The sequence below is a fragment of the Anopheles merus genome, chromosome 2L (genome assembly GCF_017562075.2).
Source record: "Anopheles merus strain MAF chromosome 2L, AmerM5.1, whole genome shotgun sequence".
Taxonomy (NCBI): Eukaryota; Metazoa; Arthropoda; class Insecta; order Diptera; family Culicidae; genus Anopheles; species Anopheles merus.
This window is the reverse complement of record NC_054083.1, coordinates 28,357,732-28,377,238: the sequence shown is the minus strand read 5'-3', so window position 1 is coordinate 28,377,238 and position 19,507 is coordinate 28,357,732. Positions and strand designations below refer to the sequence as shown.

At 42.4% G+C, this 19,507-nt stretch overlaps 2 protein-coding genes across 10 annotated transcripts in view; both read left to right on the top strand.

The window, feature by feature from the left end:
• LOC121594934 overlaps positions 1-5,332 on the top strand; it is a 55,731-nt gene extending 50,399 nt beyond the window's left edge. For all 4 annotated transcript variants that reach the window (XM_041918784.1, XM_041918782.1, XM_041918781.1 and 1 more), the window contains exon 8: positions 4,408-5,332. The gene's annotated coding sequence lies outside the window, so the exon portion shown is untranslated. The remainder of the gene's footprint in view (positions 1-4,407) is intronic.
• A 5,355-nt stretch (positions 5,333-10,687) lies between these two features.
• The window catches only part of LOC121594935 (tensin-4-like), a 61,082-nt gene continuing 52,262 nt past the window's right edge, over positions 10,688-19,507 (top strand). For 2 of the 6 annotated variants that reach the window (XM_041918787.1, XM_041918785.1), the window contains exons 1-2: positions 10,688-10,951; positions 14,012-14,504. The gene's annotated coding sequence lies outside the window, so the exon portion shown is untranslated. Of the gene's footprint in view, positions 10,952-13,290; positions 13,676-14,011; positions 14,505-19,507 lie in introns of those variants that run through there. The other 4 variants (XM_041918790.1, XM_041918788.1, XM_041918786.1 and 1 more) reach the window with 4 other exon arrangements.

Here is a 19,507-nt window from a genome sequence, read left to right as displayed (position 1 = left end):
TTCCGTTTCTCTCTAGGCACACGTTACGCTTATTTAGCGCCAGTAGAGACTATCCTAGTCCGAGTTATTAATTTCCTCTTCGCTGGCTGACAGTTGTAGCAATCGATTTGATGCGGGATGGCAGCCGAATTAAGCTGTCAGTTGCATATGTGAGCGGAGGGATGGCGTACACAGCTGCGCATCCATATGATCAGCAGCAGCAGCCATCCAGCAGCGTTTGAACCAGCTGTGCACACGATCGAATGGTTTAACTACACGAATTTTGGTCCCAAATGACTGACGGGCAGGATTTGATCTGAACCAGAGCACGGAGCGCGAAAGACAAGGGAACGCTTGCTTTTCGCTAGGATTGGGTGGTGGGTTTTGCGCTATTGTTCCTTCCGCAACATCGACCGCAACAAGCGGATACAAGCCTTGAACGGTGGAATCTCGACGACGAGATGTTGTACACTGGGCCGTGCTTTGGTACAAGGGTAGAAAGCTGGCTCAATCGACGAGGAGAGCTCGCCAGCGCAGAGCGTAGCTGGCAATAGGATAATTGATGCAGAAACTCATTTAGCTGGCGCCTGTCGTTTGCCTAATTGTATTGTCCATTTAAGCGACTGGAAAATGGCGTCCATTACGATGCTCCATGATGCACGACGCGGAATGGCATAATTGATGAAGGAGCAAGCGGGAATCGTAGTTGCAAAGCGAGACGTGGAATGCAATGAAATACAAAAAAACCGCTTCATAAAACGGTACAGCATTTGAATTTTAGTGCTTGATTAATGTAAATTGATACTTTCTCCACACGTGACTTTTTTGTCGCAAAAAATCTTGAAATAGACTGACACAATATCCTCAAACTGTAGAATAGCCTTAACATTTAAATTAATTGCACACGGTAAAATGCATCCCTTAGCGTTTGGCAAAAACCAAGCACACAAAAACCAAAACCAAAAGAGCCGTGTTTTGAGCTCGGCACGTAATTACAAACCCCCATCATCAGACGCGATGCTGTAGCCTGTCGGATGAATTATAAAGCGGTACCGCCACTTAATTCGATCAGCACGATTAATAGCACGGAGCCTTTCGACCCCGTTTAGGCGCTGTGGGCACGGTCACCTCGACTAAGCGATGGTTTGACATCCGTCCATCGTGGTGCCCTCGTGGGGCAGGATGATAATGACCAAACCGGGTGCCCAAAAATGCGTGATCGTGCCGGTGAATACGGGGTCAGCATATTTGTGTATGGTAATTTCATTCAATCACGGGTGGATAATCCTGCACCATAATCCTCGGAAAGGATAAATGAAAGATGGTATGGGTGGTTGTCCAGCGTTTTCACGTCCTACGTGTAGGTTTTTTGCTTTCTTCACATTTTCGGTGGGTGTGAAAATGGGTAGGTTCGCAAATTTAATGTCAATTAAAAGGCCCGATTAGGTGACAGGCGACAAGGCGATGCTTAAAACTGTGATTTGCCTGGTTTGCGTGTTAGTTTGTGCTTGGTTAATTAACATTCTATTGTAACTGGAATCAATGAAACCATAATGCTACAATGTTGTATGGTGTGGTATGTTTTGTTCTTCTTTTCCGATCTACATTATGAAATAAAAAGCGGAAAGAAACATATTTCAACGTGTTACAATTAGCAACGAACGATGGTGATAATTAAATGCCCAGGTAACGATGCTTCCTATTATATGCTTGATTTCCAACGAATCAATTTCCTGCTATACATTCACAAAACATCGCCATGAGCAGCGTTTGTTTTAAATGCTGTGTCTGGTTTAGCTTCTGGGCAATCCATTACTGTAATACGGAACCCCTCGATTCATTTCCTCGATGTGAGGCGCCTAGTGTTATGCAATTTGCAGCACACACATCCCATTAGCAAATGAGAAGCCCGGTTCTCGAGTTCGGTTACGAGTTTTAGAAGAGTTATTAATTTTCCATTTTTGCTCGCCGTCGTGGGTGATACGGGGTCTACCGGTCGTTTTGTATGAACGTTCTAACCTACCTGATTGATAGCCGTTGCCCTCTGATCGGAAGTTGAGACATCGTTCCGTAAGGATGCTTTCGGTCCGAGCGGAAATGACCTCCACTTTGTGGTTGAACCCGGCGGTGTAGAGTGAACCAGCTCCCGGTGCTCTCGGTGGATGGAACGTTTCGAAAGGGTGTAAATTAAATTATCTTTTAACAATAAATCAGTTCATTAGCAAACCAACGGGATGCGGTGCTTAACCAGTCGGTGTAGTTTGACGGTGGGTGAAATGAGCGGGTGGTGGAGAGGATACTTAATGAAGTGGTGGAAAAAATCGCCCCATAATAGACCAGAGCATCCATATATAATCCATTGATTTTTATTGGCAAACTTTTGCCATTTTAATTAATTAATAGGGATTTTGCTAAAACAAATCAATTAAAAGTGCTGCTTCGTCGCGATTGCCTTGAATCAAAAGGTTCAAATTGGAATGTGGCGTGTTACGGATGGTCTGGAACGCTTTGTATCTTTAATTCTGAAAAGTCTTAAGTTATGCACAAACACATAAATACCTGCTCGACGTAAGAAAACTGACAAAAATTAGCATTCTTGATGATAGGGGAAAATGTTTTATGAGAAAATTCCATGACTCAACAAGGCATAGTTGATCTTGTTCAGTAATTGGTATTTCAACTCGTATCACTTAACTCCGTTCTGAAAGTGGAATGGCAGCAAACTGTTTTGCCCCAGGAGGTCTCGTTCACTGCGGCGGACAGCATTCTGGGTGCTGGAAAGCCTGCCGGGGATTTTCCATTTTATTCTCAATTTGATGTATGCGCCGGGTGGTTTGTGGTTTCGCTCGGTACCATAAATGTGTAGCTATTAAAAGCTAATGCGTAGGGAAAGGTGATTGAATAGTGATGTTTAATTTGTATGCTGTGGGTAGGTGAAGCATAAAAGAGGTTATGCTCGTGCTAGAGCATCATGCGTTTTCGTCTGAAATGGTTATGGTTTGGGTCGGTTTAAATGGGGTACAAATCGTTAATGTGAGGTGTTTCTTGCTACAAATAAACAACAAAGAGCTTCTCTATTAGCTTCGTGTTAGTGGAGTTAGCTAGGGTGGGCATCCAATGCAGCAACCTTTAATGTTTTGGGGCAGAGTGCTATACGCTGAATAGCTCATTTGAATAAAATGCCTCGACGGTTCTAAACTGGATTATGAGTCTGAGTGTTGCGCGTCGGAGAGCATAGTTGCTGCCATTTTGAACTGTTTGAGGAGCTTTTGAAACTTTTGTTCGTCACCTTTTGATAAACACAATTGAATTAGGGGAAGAGGAAATATCCGATTATGTGTGTGAAAATTTCACGCTCTTTTTACTTTTCAAACCCAAAACTAGGAACCTCTCGATACTTTGATAGAAAGGCCAATCCACCGAAAGGCAGCAACCGAACATTCCCTAACCGCTAGCAATGTCAGCTTAAGTGTTTGTCTTTCGCGAACCACCCGTTCCCGTGGAAATGGAACCGACTTAAACCAAAACCTCCATCTGTCGTGTTACATCAATCTCGCGCTACCTGGGGAGGGTGAGATGGTCGCCCCGAATTGGACGGGATTTGGCATGCCCGCATTCCGCCGGCCATGAGCCGACGTCGAGAATATTTTCCCGCCACACACCATGGTATGTATCGATCCCACGGGCACGGGCTCTCCGGCTACCGGCATTATTTTCAGCTAGGAATTTGGGCTAGGAATCGATCGAGAACGCTGAAGTTGCGGGTAGGGTCGCCCATATTTAGGGCTGCTGGGTGCTGTTCGACTACTGTGTAATACGAACGGCTTGAGCGACGTTTGACGGGTTCAAGTGTGTGTGTGTGTTATCAGTGCGGTTCGATAAAATTGCGTAAATTGGAAAACAAAATTGTTCCACCTTTTGCGGTAGGGGTGGGTTTTCATCGGGGAAAGTTGTACAAGTCTTATCTCGACCCATGCCAACCTTGTGCGCTGGGCGTGCGAATGTGGATGAAGTTGGCGTAGCTTTTGCGGAAACGATATGGGAAAAGTTGTTTCTTATCTCTCAAGCTTCCACGACGCCAATGGTTATCGTTATTCATTGTCGCGGGTGTAGAGGCGAGGCTGACTGGAGGTTAAATGGATTTGGGAGGGAATATGTTGAAGGCGTACGGTCACATTGTGGAAAATTAGTAATCTGAAGCGTGCACTACAATAAGTTTGCAAAATGGGCTGGTTAAATCTGTAGAAAATTTAGAGCAAACAATGACGATAATGACATTAGACTTCATTTTTGTTGAAAACCTGCTATTATTTTTTTGATACATTATGATTTGGTAAAATTTTGCAGCATTTCAGAAAGAATTATTTCGCTGAAATTTTAATATCGTAAAAAGCAATTACAGTATTTCTTTCATAAACTTTCTCACAGGCAAAATAAATCTTGATGATTCATCGCAGCTAACATCTTCGCGACAGATCACTCATGACACACTCCAACAAGGGGAAAGCGGAAAGGGTCTTGGCAAAAAGTATATCTAAAGGTCACCATCTAGCCACAACACAGTGAGGTAAAACTGTTGGAATGAGTTAGACAAAAAAAAACAGGGGATAATTACATACATAGCGGATCAAACTTTTTAGCGTAGTGTTGGGAAGAATGGAAAGCAGAAGAATAGAGCAACAACAACATCAACAACAACAACATCAACCAAAACAATAAGCTAGTCTGCAACAAACAGACACACAATATCGAAGGAAAAATATCACACCGATAAGGACTCAAACTGGGCTGACCAGAAGGAAATATATCAAATGGTAGTGTAGAGAAAAAAAAACAACAAAACTTTCCAAACGCTAGCACTAGTGATACTATTAGATGAAGGTGCAGTTTAGTGTAGCGATAAGCCGGAGTGTTTTACGTTAAGCAAACATTTCCGTTTCCGTTCGTCGGGCCGGCAGATCGAGCCGTTCTCGATTAGATCCGTAGCAAATCTGTCAGATTGTTCGTTGTGAATATATAAAACATGTTCTTACTTGCCGAACGGTGACAGCACTGTGGCACACAGCCATTCGACACAGCTCAACACGATAGGAAGCGTACAGCGGTATTATGAAAAGCTGCAACAAAACAGACTTAAAATGTACACTCACCAATAACACAACGTGGCTCAAGCAAACTGGAGGTACACTTTTCATTTCAACCAATCTGCAAAGTATTAATTACAGATGGGCAGGAAATATAAACCGAAAACCGTAGCTTTTTTGGGTGAGATTTGTTTTATCAAGAGTCTAAACAAAAAAAAAAAAAACAAAAAACAGAACGCTCCCTCATGCATATTCTCCCATAGTAAAAACAAAAAAAAAAAAGTTTCCCGAAGGACTATTAAAATGAGATTACCGGTGCAAAAGCTCGGCTAAAACCTCACCTACACGTAGGATTAAACGACAGAATATTGCGGATGAACCCATTTCCTTCTTCCTTTCCGTTTCTATCGGTTGGTCGGCCTCTCATTTGGAAACGGTCACGTACGTCACGATTTGTTTTAAAGGCGATAAAACGGTGGTTAGTATGGAATGGGAAGCGTTTTGAAAGAGGAAGATAAGAGTGAGGGTGTGTGTTGGAAAGGAAAATAAAAGTTAAACTTTAGTAGAACATTTAAATGGATCCTTTTCCGATGATTTATGTAACGAAACGAGATATTCTCCTTACGAATTGTTGGTTCTTCATGCACAGCTTTGAGGTTGTATCATTTCAAAATAAATTACCCGAATGTTGTGTTCATGAAAAACGTTTTTTAAGCTGGAAAGTAATATTATGAAGAAACAAACGAATTTTAGTCTTCCAATACACTTGTAAACCGAAAACCCTGAAATTGTTAGCTTGATTGGCAGTTACCCAGTAATTAGTTATCAACTGAAAAGCTTACAGGATTTTCATTCATTGAACAATGGTTTCTTATGTACTACTGCCCACTCAAACACTTTCTCCATACTACAGTGAGCTACAACAGTAAGCTTAGAACTGGTGAGGACAAAATGGAAAAGCCGAGTTTATTGAATCAAACATTTGATGTAAAACAAGTATAACTAAGGACCTATACTCTTTATAACCTACCACGTATATACATTCTTAGAATAGTTCAACAAAGAAGGGTACGAAACTAAGGACATTAAGAAGCGATCGGGAGTTCTCTGCAGACACTAACCCATCCAGAAGAAAATACATTGGTAGGAAACGGAATCCCGTAACCCGTGTGTTATTCAGGTCGAAAGTTTTCTGCCCTGTTGGCATCGGACTCTCTACAGACAGCTTGAGTGAAGGCAGCTCTTAAAAAAAAAAAAACAAAACAAAAACAAATAGTTTGACAAAATAGTTTGACAACCCCTTACATTCCCCGACACACGTAGATCGCAGGTGAATTTGTTCTTAACTGTACTGTGCGCCCGTGTTGGGTGTTCTAGCGCGTTCGAGTTCAATCACTCGTGTTAGTAGTGTAATTTTCTTGCAGTGTAGTGCATTTTTTCCCCGTCGAGCAGTGTACAAGACTCGAGGGTGGAAAGAGTAGCGAAGAAAGGCGTGGTGACATGTGGCAGCCAGAAGAATCGACATGAAGACACAACAACATAAAGAAACACATCACGTACGAATCAAAGGATCGACTATTTATCCAATGAATGGTAATTAGGGACGAAGAAAATTGTACTCGATATATTATATATATACACGCATACATACATACATGCATACATTCATACAATACGGTGGTTATGATATGAAACACTTAGTACAGTGGGTGTGGGTAATGGGCTGAATCCCGATACATTCTTGATGGTAGTTTCGGTGCATTGTTTTGCAGCCTAACGATTGCAGATCGCTCCCTGGATGTGTGTGTGTGTCTATGGACAATGTACTGGAGCAAATGGGGGTTCCGGTGCAGTCGGGGTGAAGCAAAGTGAAAGTGTTACGTTATTTACGAAAAATAAATCGAAGATTTCTGAGAAAACTTACCGAGGATGATGGCGATGGTTGATGGCGTTTTTAATTGTTTTTGGTTTATTGCTGCGTATGTTTTAAGTGGTAAGGAAACGAAAGTTTTAACTTGTAAGGTAAGTGCTTATTTTAAGCTGCGTTATTAAATGGCTCGTAATTCATTTATCATTTCATTCCTTCATCTAAATGCTTGTTCATCTCGGTACTGTAAATCAAAGGTAAAAATACTTCTTGAAATATGACTTGAAAATTGAAGTATTTTAACCTAAATTGTATCCTACACTGTCAGATAAAGAGTCATTTAAGATAGATTTAAGTTAGATGAAATAAGGGATACATCTTTGAAAAGACTGACTTCAAAGTACTTTTTTACATACTTTCATACCCGTAACATTATCGGAATTTCGTCAAAAGTCGGCCCCGTATGCGTAACAAATGCACCACACCATGTAATCGAATGTTAATAATTATTATAATGATTATAAAATATAGTTTTAAGTTGTTTCCTTATGATTTGACGCAATAGCCGTAGTGAGTCTAGGCCATCCTTCTTCTTTTTCTATTTGGCGTAACGTCCTACGTGGACATGCCGGCATGTACAGGCTTTCGAGATCTATCAGCAGAACCGCCTAGCAGAATAGGCAGTACTTGCTACGAGTAAACGGTCTAGGGTCTAGACTTGAACTCACAACGGGCGTGTTGTTAAGTCGTGGCTAAGTGTCGTGCAAGCTAACGACTGTACTATAGGACCGCTTCCTAGGCTTGCCATAGTCACTACTAATGAGCTTGGTTATACAATAACAGTCAGTCCTGCTAATATGAAACATGATCCATACGGGGTTTGAACCTATGATGAACATGTTGTTCGTACGACGTGACGCTAAGTGTTCACCTTGCTTAATGTGGAAATGGCTAAACAGCAACAATGTATCATTTCAAACAAAACAACAACCAAACATCCAACACTAATCCATGTTTATTTCTGCATAATTTGCCCTCCTGTGTGGTAACCACCTGGTACGACCTTGTTTATTCAGCTAGCCTTTTGGCATTGGCAAGCACCGTTTGTCTACCTTGAATGCCACATTCCTGTACGATGCTAATCATGCTACGAAAGAGAGAAAAAAAAATTAGCATACATTACCTGCTGTCATACGGCAATATCAAAAAGCTTTTAAAATATTTGAAGAAGGGCGTGTGGCTGCTGCCACATTCCACCGCTGTACGAAACCTGCTGACCCGGTGACGCAGTAACGGTCCGGGGCGACTGATTGAGGTGAGTCGAGACAGATTGACGGTATTTGAGGTCTGATTGCCGGCATGAGGTCAAACGATTGCTTTAGAGCCGTTTGATTGCTACTTTTATTTGAAGAATAAAAAAAGAACAACCACACATTATCTTATCGAAATAATTAGTATAAAAAATTATACAAAAGAAAATAAATAGAAAAAAAAACTGAGAAACAAACTCCTCTATCCAGTATCGCCACCGACTGGTCATGCACTGTAGATGCTTAAACGGTAGAATTAGTGTAGGTATCATAGCAACCGGCCATGCTCTGCGCCTGCCAGACAGCGCGAACGTGGTACGAACGTTGCTCAGACTTAAAGCAGCGAATGTGAATGAAAGATCACCGAATTAAAGTATGAGCAGATCTTGGTGAGAGATTTAAGCGGGCGCAGGCAAGCCAAGACCTCACAGATGATAAAGATGCAGAAAAGAGAGAAGGGGCTACAGAATGAAGGAGTGGGTAAAAATAAGAAACAGTGCTGCTGGCAGACACGGGCCTAAGAGGCAAGAAGGAAACCAGGTGGCAGGTGGAGTAATAGAGAAGGTGAAGGAATTTGGAAAACATAAAACCTATCGTCGTGTGGTGGGATTTTTGTTTTCTTGCCTTCTTTTGCCTCATAAAATCATCCAGAGCATCCAAACATTGTGGGAATTAACATTCAAATCCACCTAGAGGGTTCTCTGTTTCGGTGAGTTTGCTAACAGTCGAGTGTTGAGTAAATTTCAAATAATTTGATTTCAATGTTTCGACGTCAGTGTTCAAGATCGCTTTCGTCAGCCTTTACATTTTGGTAGTTTCAATGAATAAGTATTAGTTAAGCTGTTTGTGTAGACCTGTGGAGGTCCGACAATTTATCCTAGCAAATTAAATTAAATAATAAAAAACAATATACCATTCGATATTTCTTTAACATTAAAACAATTACAATGACATGTCAATGATTGAGCTAACGTGTAAGAAGATTTTCCTCTTCTGTCTTGCTCGACGGTGACAATTACAGCATGTTTTGAAACTATTTAACAGTCTTTAGGGACAAACTCACCAAGCAAGGGAAAATAGGGAGCCGCTGTGTAAAGTGAAGGCTCTGCACACATAACCACGTACTGTTTCAATTTCGAGGCGTAGGTTAGTTTCGGTGAAGCAAGGAAAAAAAGGCCACCGATGCAAAACTATGCAAAGATGGGGATGAAACCAACCCGCTCCAACCAACCAGCAGGCAGCAAAGGGGCGGGAATGACACAAGAATTCCCCCTTTTTCCGAAACGGAACGGAAAGGAAAACGAATGCAGGAAGAACGGAAGAGACGAGAAAACGGATCTCCATCATACCCGCGCCGGAGGGGGAGTTGAGGTCTCCACACCACACAGAGCACACAGCACCCGGTGACCGGTGGACCAGGCATGGGAGTGGAAAGGGGAGAGTGGAAGAAAATGACTCGTCAAGGTGAAACGAGTTCAGGTGAAATGGGGCTTCCTTTTTGGCTGGGGGTGAATGAGCGGAAATCGCTCCAGAACAGTATGTGTGTGTGTGTGGAGATAGAGAGAAGAGAGAGAGAGAGAGAGAGTGAGAGAGAGTGAGAGAGAGTGAGAGAGAGTGAGAAGCTTGAGAAAATGGGAAAGAGCACCACAGGCACCACAGGGCCCGAGTAACATGACCGTAAGCGGGGTAGCACTCAACACACGAGCTGTGTGCCCCGGGAACGGGTTAAAGAGCAACGGATGATGATGAAAATTTAAAACAGAATGAGAGAGAAAGGAAACATGAAAACGGGCCCTAAACACTGCACAACACAGCAGGGCCGAACGGTGGACGAGGCCTTTTGCTGCACGGTCCCCTATGGGCCATGGTCGCTTGATGTAGTTGTAAAGGGTGTACTCGATCAGGACGGTTGCACACTGGGCACTCTGGTCGAGTTCTGTGGCAGAGCTCATGAGAGGATTACTGATGTGGATTTTAAGCTGTTTTGATTTGCTTTCATAATAAGTATAATTTCATGAACTATACATTTTGGCTTTCTGTTTTAAAAATCTTTGATAATAATTAATGGGAATGGTTTGGGTGATTAATTTTGGAGTTTTATGACATACTGCCGAAAAAGCAGTTCAAATAAATTAAATCATGAATGAAATTAATGTCTACAACAACTATTCAAGTCTTTTGCATAAAATGTTTTTAAATTTAAACAATTTTTTAAATTAATTTTAAACTCTCAAAAGTTATATTCCACACATTTTATGTTCTTCGTTTTCAAAGCGTTCGCCATGAGCGGCCTGCACTCTTTGCACCCATTTCGCTTGACGCTCGAGCGATGCACCGAGCGATGCACGGTCTCCGATTGAAGCGGACCGGTCTGCAGACCTGCCCCGCGGGGGCAACCGGACCCGGCATCTGGACGCGTTTAAATGCGGCATTATTTGACGGAAAGCTCTCGCGCGGAACGGTAACGTTGGCTGGCAGCGCGTGTCTCTTGAGCGGATCGACCGGTTTGTTGTGGATGCGCGCGCGCGTCCGCTTTCGTCGTCCACGGTTACCGTGGTGGAAATTGTTTATGGTACCAGTGTGATGTTACATTCTTAACACTGCACGCTTCGTGTTACCCCTGTGCTGTTGTGTGATAATTGTGCGCTTAATTGTTAGTGTGTGTGTGAGAGTGTTTGTGTGCGAAGGAAAAGAATCTACACTGCCATCAGGTGAAATAATTAAAGCAGATAAAAGTGAAGTGATCGTACGAAATCAAAGGGAAAGATTGCAAGTGACTTGCTGTTGAGTATTAATTAACAAAAAAAAAAAGATTGCACAGAAATGATTAGAGGGCCCGTCAATGTAACGCCATGTGCGAGATCTTTCATCCCAATGATCAAGTGTTGTTGATTGCTCACTGAGTTGAGTTTATTAGATGAGAGAGAGAGAGAGAGTGAGTGAGAGCACAAGGAGCGGCGAACGAGCGCTTGTCTTGATTCAAACGCATAAAGAGTGATTGCGATAAAACGTGCGTGAGTAATGTTTGATCAAACGATCGTGAAACCGATCATGCCACGAATCATAGCACCATCTACGATTGATTGCTAATTGGCAATGCTTTATCGCTTGAGGTGGTGTTCTAGTTTAGGTTTGCACTGTGCACTGTAGTAGCAATATTTCTTTCCAGTTGCTCGTTTGTTGGTACGATTAATGCAATTAGTCGAGGGACCTTGTTTGTTTGCTTGCTTGGAACGACCAGCTCATGTGTCGTGAACCATTGCAGACTTCCCGTCTAGCAGTGAAAGACACAGAATGACGTTTCTTAGCCATCGGTCTTGGTGTCATGTCACAATGCTCCAAATCCTTGCACGGGGTTAGACGAAGGTCAGGATCCTTATGGCGGCACTAGCTAAAGGCACTGACAGCGGTTGTCTAGGTTGAGTGAACTCTAGAGCAGAGTGAGAGGGATAACTGGTAGGAGCTTCCATAAAACCAAACAAGTGAAGCTAGAATTATATTAATGCTGGAATAGTCATTTTGCAGTAAACGTAATTCCAATGTTGTCTTGTTACTGGAATTAATTACTTAATGCAGTCAATATTTTCAGCCGGTGTGCATCGTTTCGGACATAATTTTCAATAGCACTGCAGTTTTCATATTTTTACGAGCCATAATCGCCATTTCCGAGCACCGATTGCTCGTTCTTCCGCTGCATTTGTGTTTACGGCAGGTTTTGGGCTGTTGGCGCTTCATTGAAAGCTCTCAAATCTGCTGGTCCGAAATGGTCGGTTTTAATGGGATGATTATGACAAAACGGGTCTATAAAACGTTGCCTCCCAGCCCGCGATGATATACGGCGTAATTAAACATGCACCACGGTGTAATTGTTGGCCCGGTTGAAGCAGTTAAACTGGCAAATAAATCTGCTTCGATACCTAATTAATGCCCGCGGTAGGGAATGTCTCCTTGCCTTTCATGGCTGAACGCAGAGAAGCTACGGATGACCGTGGTGTGTGTGTGAATGTGTGTGCTTTTTAATGTTGCCTTCGCAAAAATGGCCGCCTGGCAGGCAAATCAGCTATACGGCTAAAGCATTCCCCAATTGCATTTCGGCATTCCCTTGCCGCTATATCACCGAAACCTGTTTGTGACAGATTTTATGTTTTTCGTCGTCTTCAAGCTCGTTTCTCTGACTGTGTGTGTGTTAGTTTTCTTTCTTTATTTTTTTCCTTTTTGTGCGTACAAGTATATCGATTTCAATATCTCACTGGAGCGTGGCAAAGGAACAGGGAGCCCGGTCCGGTAAGAGCGGGTGCTGGAAGGTGTCGCAAATCTCACGAGAATAAAAATCATCCCGTGAGGATTGGAAATGTGAACCGTTATAGCCCGTGCCCACGCACGCATAATCGCTTTCGCATGCAAATCGGATGGGGAGGAGGAGAAGGAGGAGGAAATAAATATGTTAGCCGTAAGAAATTGGCAACCGATGCGTTCGTTACAGGCAGTGGAACGGGCCGAAAGCTTACGAAAATCCGTTGGGACGCAAAAGGTCCACGCAGATTGTGAACATATTTGTTTTATCAATTTTAACCCAATTAATAATGTGCGGGTATAGGCTAAAATGTAAATCGATTTAAATAGATAAATGCTTTATTTTTTATGAAATGAAGAAGAAAGCCGAACAGATCAGTCTAATTCGCACAGAAATGAAAAAAAAGTATTTTGCATTGATTTTCAATAATCAAATGCAACAATTTTGGCCAGAAAAGTAAAAATAGCCTGTTGAAAAACACACAACTAGAGGGATAGACTTGTGCACACAGCAGGGACTCGATCTTGTTGAGATTTGATCTCACACCCACAGTGACTAGCGCTACATGTGAATCACCCCAAGCAGTCTGAAGATCAGCAATCACTTCCCTTCTTTAATGTAGTTTCCGAACCTAAGAGTTTTGCTTGGGAAATACCTTTAAAGATAGCAAAACACTCAAAAAATATCATAAAAAGTAATGTTCATTACAAGCTGTTTCTCTTGTTGCAAGCTTTGTCAAGCTTCTTTTCATTGAATAAAAAAGATTGGTTTTCTGTTTTTATTTACTCAACACCTTTGCCTTGTGCCAAAAGTCCGTCCGTTACTGTTTCTTCGGGTGGGAATAATGAATAAATAGAAAAATAAATGGCAATGAATTAAAAAAAAAAACAAACCAACAGCCATTCCCACCCGAATCGAGCCAGCCCGAACAGTCCGGAGCAGTTAAGGAACCGGTATCGGAAGCGGTCGAAGTACATAAATAACCACCTCCGGCCTTACCTATCCTCACACGCGTTCGCGCGGAACTTTGTCATCCCTTTTTACCCCTATTCGGTTGAGGGAGGTACTGCTGGTAGTGTGTCCGGACCGATCCGTTTGCGTGCATCTGCGTGCGACAAATATTCGCGCAACGGCATTCGTTGTGAGTTGCCCTTGCCTTGCGCCAATCGGTTTGAACGAAAATTCTCCCCAGAATCGTGGCCGTGTTCACTCGCTCACTCGCCGCGCTCATGTTCCGTTTTTCCTGCCTTCTCTATTAAATTATTTCTCCATTCTTCAAATGCGACAGACAACGATTGGACGGATCAGTTCGATCCCAGTGCGTTGTGTGTGTGTGTGTTTGTGTGTGTGCGCTCGATCCTCGGCCCTTGCACGGTGCAAGCACGCTGATGTCAGCGCCTTGAAAGTAATGTTCTTGTGTGTTTTCTTTCCATTTTTTTGTGTGTGTGTGTGCCCCGTTCCAATGGCCCCACGTTAGCAGCAGGTTCCAGACCGGGGATCCAGGTTTTGTGCAATCTCTAGTGCAGCGGCTTAGTGTTCGTGTTGTGGTGCGCACAATCCTAGTGTTTTCGATCGCCAAAGGTGAACCAGTGCCAGAGTAGGCAAAAAGTGTATTGCGGCAGTGTGTGGGATTCGTTCGCGCCGAAGCGTTTGGCCGGTCGTTGGCCTGCCGGATGATAAGTGTTGTTTGTGTGCGATGTTGTGGTAGGTTTATGGAGTGTGCGTCTGTGGCTGTGTGTGTGTGAGTTGTGGCTTGTTGTTATAAATTTTACTTCAGTGTTGGCAAGGTTCCTCTAAGAAAAAGGGGAAGTGACGCAAAGGTTTAATGAAAAGTGCACCTGGAATTGCGAAGAAATAATCATTTGAAATCACCTGCCCGTGAGAGAGTTACAAAGTTACAGAGAAAACCGAGAAAACAAGAAATTTATATAACTTTGTTTATCATATAAGCTGAGGCATCGAGCGCTAAAGTAAGTATAAATGATATTCTATTTATCTCTGACTGTACATTCTCTTATTATTAAACTGGAAACTGATGGGGCCCTTCACGATTCTAGTTTCATTTTTGTATGGAGTTTGACAGTTGGAGGCTGAAATCATGTGAACACTCCATACAAAACCACACATAAAACTAGCCTGCAATTTTCTGTCTAGATTATTCTAGCCTCAAAGCTAGAATTAGATTCGAGTACCTGCTCGAAAAATGGCAAAACAAGGTGATTTTTACACTTATCCCAAGGTGCATTAAAGAGATTAGGTGATGGAATCCAGAATCAAAGTGTATGTAGTCCAGGTGGTCTCATAGCATGTTTTTATAACCAATTTTGAACATCACTTTTTGACAGAACGAGTGAAAATGTTTGTTCAAACAAGCTTTCTGGAGGCTTGACGAATACACAAAACACTATTAAAATCTTCATTCAGAAACAGACCTGTATATTATACCCACTTAGATAGCTGCTCGAAAACTGCTATACAATGGAAACAGCTGTCAGTCTGAAATTTCATCCTACAAACTTAAAACGGAAAGGGTTCCAATATTGGTGTTTTGTGTTTTGAAGTATTTTCATTACTCTTTATTGTTAGAGACAGCAGGATCTTTCATTAAGAGATGGTTTCTGTGAATCTTATGTGTTGTATTACAATGTGTTATAAGTTCTAAAAGTCTATGATCTGTTGTGCCGACTATTTGTATTGATATTTGTATTACGATTTATTATCCAACTTTGTGTGATGTAACTTTAAGTAACAGTAAGACAAAGAAAAAAAATATAAATACATAGTTTTGAAAAATGTTATGGATTTGGTGGAATATTACAAGCATTCTCTATAAGTTTTTAATCGTATAATGGAATCAGTCAATCGAATGGTGTAATTCTACAAGTGTCAGTGGATCTTTGTATTTGTATTTAGTACTGGTGCAAGCAGCCTGATACATTTAAGTACATTGTACTGCTTTATCAAGTTGATTCAGGAAACCATGTCAAGCATATAATTAAGTTTTTAATTTATGCAAATGGATACGAGGCAAAAACTACTAAAATTTATGTTCTTTTCAATTTGGTTTCGTCGATTTGTGCAAGCAAATATTTACACTTTGCTTGCAATTTTCCACTTAGGGCTTGAACTTCCAATATATGCTTATAAATTAAATAAATTACATAAATTACAAATGCTTTCAATTTCCTTGGATTAAAAATAAAATAAATGAACTATAAATTAGGCAATGACGGTGTTGGTGATCATTTCAAAAATACATCAAACACCAAATTATCTATTTAAATTAACTTTTGCTCGCATTTTGTCATGTTTGCATAAGAATACAAAACAATTGTGCCCAACAATATTGCTTCATTCTCTATCCCTCCCTACCCGAATAAGCATTACCAAATATAGGCCGAAAATAAATAGTTGCAAGCTCCACTGCCTAAGTGCTCACCATATTTGATTATTGGCATTTTTGTAGCAAGCATTTGTGCTTCCTTTACGTAAACCTTTGCCCAACTGCGCAACTCTAGACTGCGGGGTGGAAACGAAAAACGACGATATTGTATTTCCCAACACGATGCAAAAACTGTAACAACGATTTGCCTCCGCGCTGGCACGATGTAATTATGTTCTGCAAAATATTGCCACCCAAAATCACGATCGGTTCGTGCATTTGCAAAACTACACGATTATGTCACGCTATCCCTCCTTCCAACCGGTGCAACCATTTAAGAGGCACTGCCATGCGGTAAGTACCGGTAATTACTGTTTAGAAAATTGAATTCACAGCCAATTGCTTGCGCTCTCTTTGCAAGCGGGGATGGGATTTTTCGTTTCTTTCTTCACTGGTTAGGGACCTTCCCAAAATCCTCAGCCACTGCACGCATCATCATCATCCTCAGCAACAGTAGCAAACAACATGAAAGCGTATGCAGTGGGATGCAGAGAAGCAGCAAATGCTTCCCCAAACAGACACAGCAAGCTTTTATTTGGATTTATTTCTTTCACGTTAGCTACAGCACCATTTAGCCCCCGCGAATTCTACTAATTACACAACATCGTCGTGCACTGTTTGGCGATCGTCTTGAGACGGTATAATACCCCCTCTTCTCTCGGCGTTTCCTTCCTTTTGCACTACAAATATGACATTCACGATTCTCGATGCGCTCGACGCGAAAGCTTAGATACTGCTGCCACCGGAGTACATGTTAACTGCCACTGCTTCCTACCCCTTGATGCGGTGCATATACCACACGGTGCATCAATGTGACGCCAATCAGGGGGACGGGTGAAGCTTTTAGTCCCGATCGGGTTCAGATCGCTTCGGTGCACGCTGGCAATTGGCCAAATCGAAACTGATGATGAAAAATGGGCTCGCTAAATGCATTTACTTGGGGGTTTTAATTCTTCTGCTCCATGTTCGTCATTGACCTGTTTGGGTGTGTTAGTTGAAAGGTTTTGTGGAGTGTTTAAATACAGTGTTAAGTAGAGATTTTCGGTAATTTAACTTAATTTCTGTTTTGTCGTTTTCTGTGTGTTATGTTGTGTGTACCTCTTACAGTTGTTTACTTTATTAAAATTGAAACTCATAAAGTAAATACCTTTTTCAAAGCTTCAAAGCAAATTTGGATAAAATGAAATCTATTTCACTTTTAGTAGAAATGGTTGAAATTTCCTCTGTTTCATTCAAAAATATAACCTTTAAATCTCTTCCCAAATAAAGCCTTTTCTAAAGCTTGCCAGCTCAACCAACTTCTACTAACTTATCAATCTCTAATGCCGTACTGCTTCTCGGAGAATCATTTCCAACCCAGGATCTTCTTATATTTACTGTCGAGATTGTTTTCCTGCACTTTTTTGGTGTGGGCCCATCTTCACAAGTCACCTAGGAGAAGTAGTACAGAATCTCCTGCTTGTCGTGCCCAGCACCCGACGTCATGAGCAAAGCTCATTCCGGCCTCGTAAGCCGACCATAAATCGCTAATACTTCAACAGCGAGAACAACGTGCAGCAGCAGCAGCAGCAGCAGCAGCGATTCGATGCGATTCCACTCTGCTTTTCCTCGCCGCTGTTCGAAACCGATCGATGGATCGATCGATTCAAATCGGCGGCCTGCCGCGGCTGCGTGTTGCCATCCGTTCGCGGCTCGTTTCGGGCGGTACCTTTCTTTTAATGTCGACTTCCAATGCCGGACAGGGCTATTAAGAGATTTGCTTCATTTTTCTTCATCATTCGCGTCAGCTTAAGAGGCCCCTCTGCCTAGGTCATCGTGGTTTAAGGCTGAATCGAAAGGAAAAATCTTCTCGATTCAATCTCTTGGCATTGAGTTGGAAGGTGTAGAATATGAGTAAGGGAAGCTTCTGTTTTCTGTTCCAAGAGTACTGTGAGGGTTGAGTGTGTTTGTATAATATAGCGAGATCGATCTTTCGATTACGTTGATCGGATGGGGCATGACATGATCGTGAAGAAGAATCTGGACGTAGTTGCTACTTAGGTTTCTGCCTACACCATTTTTCAACAACAAAATCTTTTATTTTATGAAATTTGAAGCTATTTCGGAATCAAAATGTACTTTCTTACTACAGTCTTACTGAAGAGTGTCGGTTAAAGACTCAATTCTACCTTGCACCATGCTTTCAGCTTTCCACAACTGCAACACAACCCATACACAACGCGGATAAAGATGCTTCATTTCGCCATGGGCTGGCAGACGTCGTAAAGCGTGTTGAAGAGTTCTCCTTAATAAAGTGCAAACCTCGAGTGTACCGCCACCGTACAGGGCGTGTAGCGGCTCAGCCACATACACACCAAAGCCAGACTTGATGAGATTTGAGAGGATGGAAAATCAATTTTACAACCAACCAACGCCACGGGCACACTGGGCGGCTGGGCCTGGCTGAGCAGCTAACCGTGCTGACGGAAGCGTGTCGAAATATCGGCAAAGAGGCGGCTCCTATAATCGAAGCGCCCGAAGTAATCGTCTGCTATCTTGGAGAGGAAAAACCGGAGCATCATCATCGTACCGCGCGCCATTGCGGAGGAGGTTCGAGGGAACGCTTCCCGGGGCATGGGAAAAAGAAATTGCCCCCGTCTGGATTGGGAAGGAATGGGCTCTCAATATCCGTACGTGTGTGTGTGTGTATGTTTCGTTTCTTACACAGAGTTAGGCAGAGTTTTTTTTGTCGGAGCAGCGGGCAGAATTTTTCTTCACAAACCAGGGCATAAAGGGCAGGTGCACACAGCGTCTGCAGCTACACAGAAGCTTTTGCAACAGCCAATAGTTGATGGAGCAGCAACGCAACAACAAAAAAGCCTACACCCAACGCAGAGCTGCAAGTCAGTTCGTTCTGCTAAGTTGCGAGTTGTTTCACCTTTTTTTCGCTGCTGCTGCTGCCCGAAGCGTTGGACGTTTTTGAAGATCTTTTCGAAGAGTTTACTTGGTTTCTTCTTTTTTATTTCAAACCGTTTCCACTACGATTTACAAAGCTTTGGTATCAGATGGTGGTGGTGATGGTTCTGGAATGGTGCTTGCAGTTTTTTTTCGCCAGTCTTCTATTTCGTTACCACGGTGACCGTGTCTCGGTAAATGAGCTGCAATTTTTCTCCTCCGTAGGTCGGTGCCTACAGAGGCATTTTTGGCATTTTCGGTGTTCTGTGTGTGAGCGCGTATTTTCTTTTCTTTCTCTTCACCTTCCCTGCTGGCGGGGTGAAGTTTGAGTGATTAATCATCGCTCGGGTGGACGATGATCTTATTAATGTGCGCAAAGTATAGGGTGTTGGCGAGATAAGACTTTTGATTCGCCGGATGACATGAGATCATTCACAGTTAGGGTCGATGTGTGCGAGCACGCCTATTTTTTTTTTGGGGCAGTTGCGAAGTTTGATCTTTTAGGCGTAGAGAAAGCGCCTGATAAGGGCGAATGCCATCAGGAAATTAGGTGCGATGGTAACAAATGTTCGTCTTGTTTTATGATGATTTCATTTT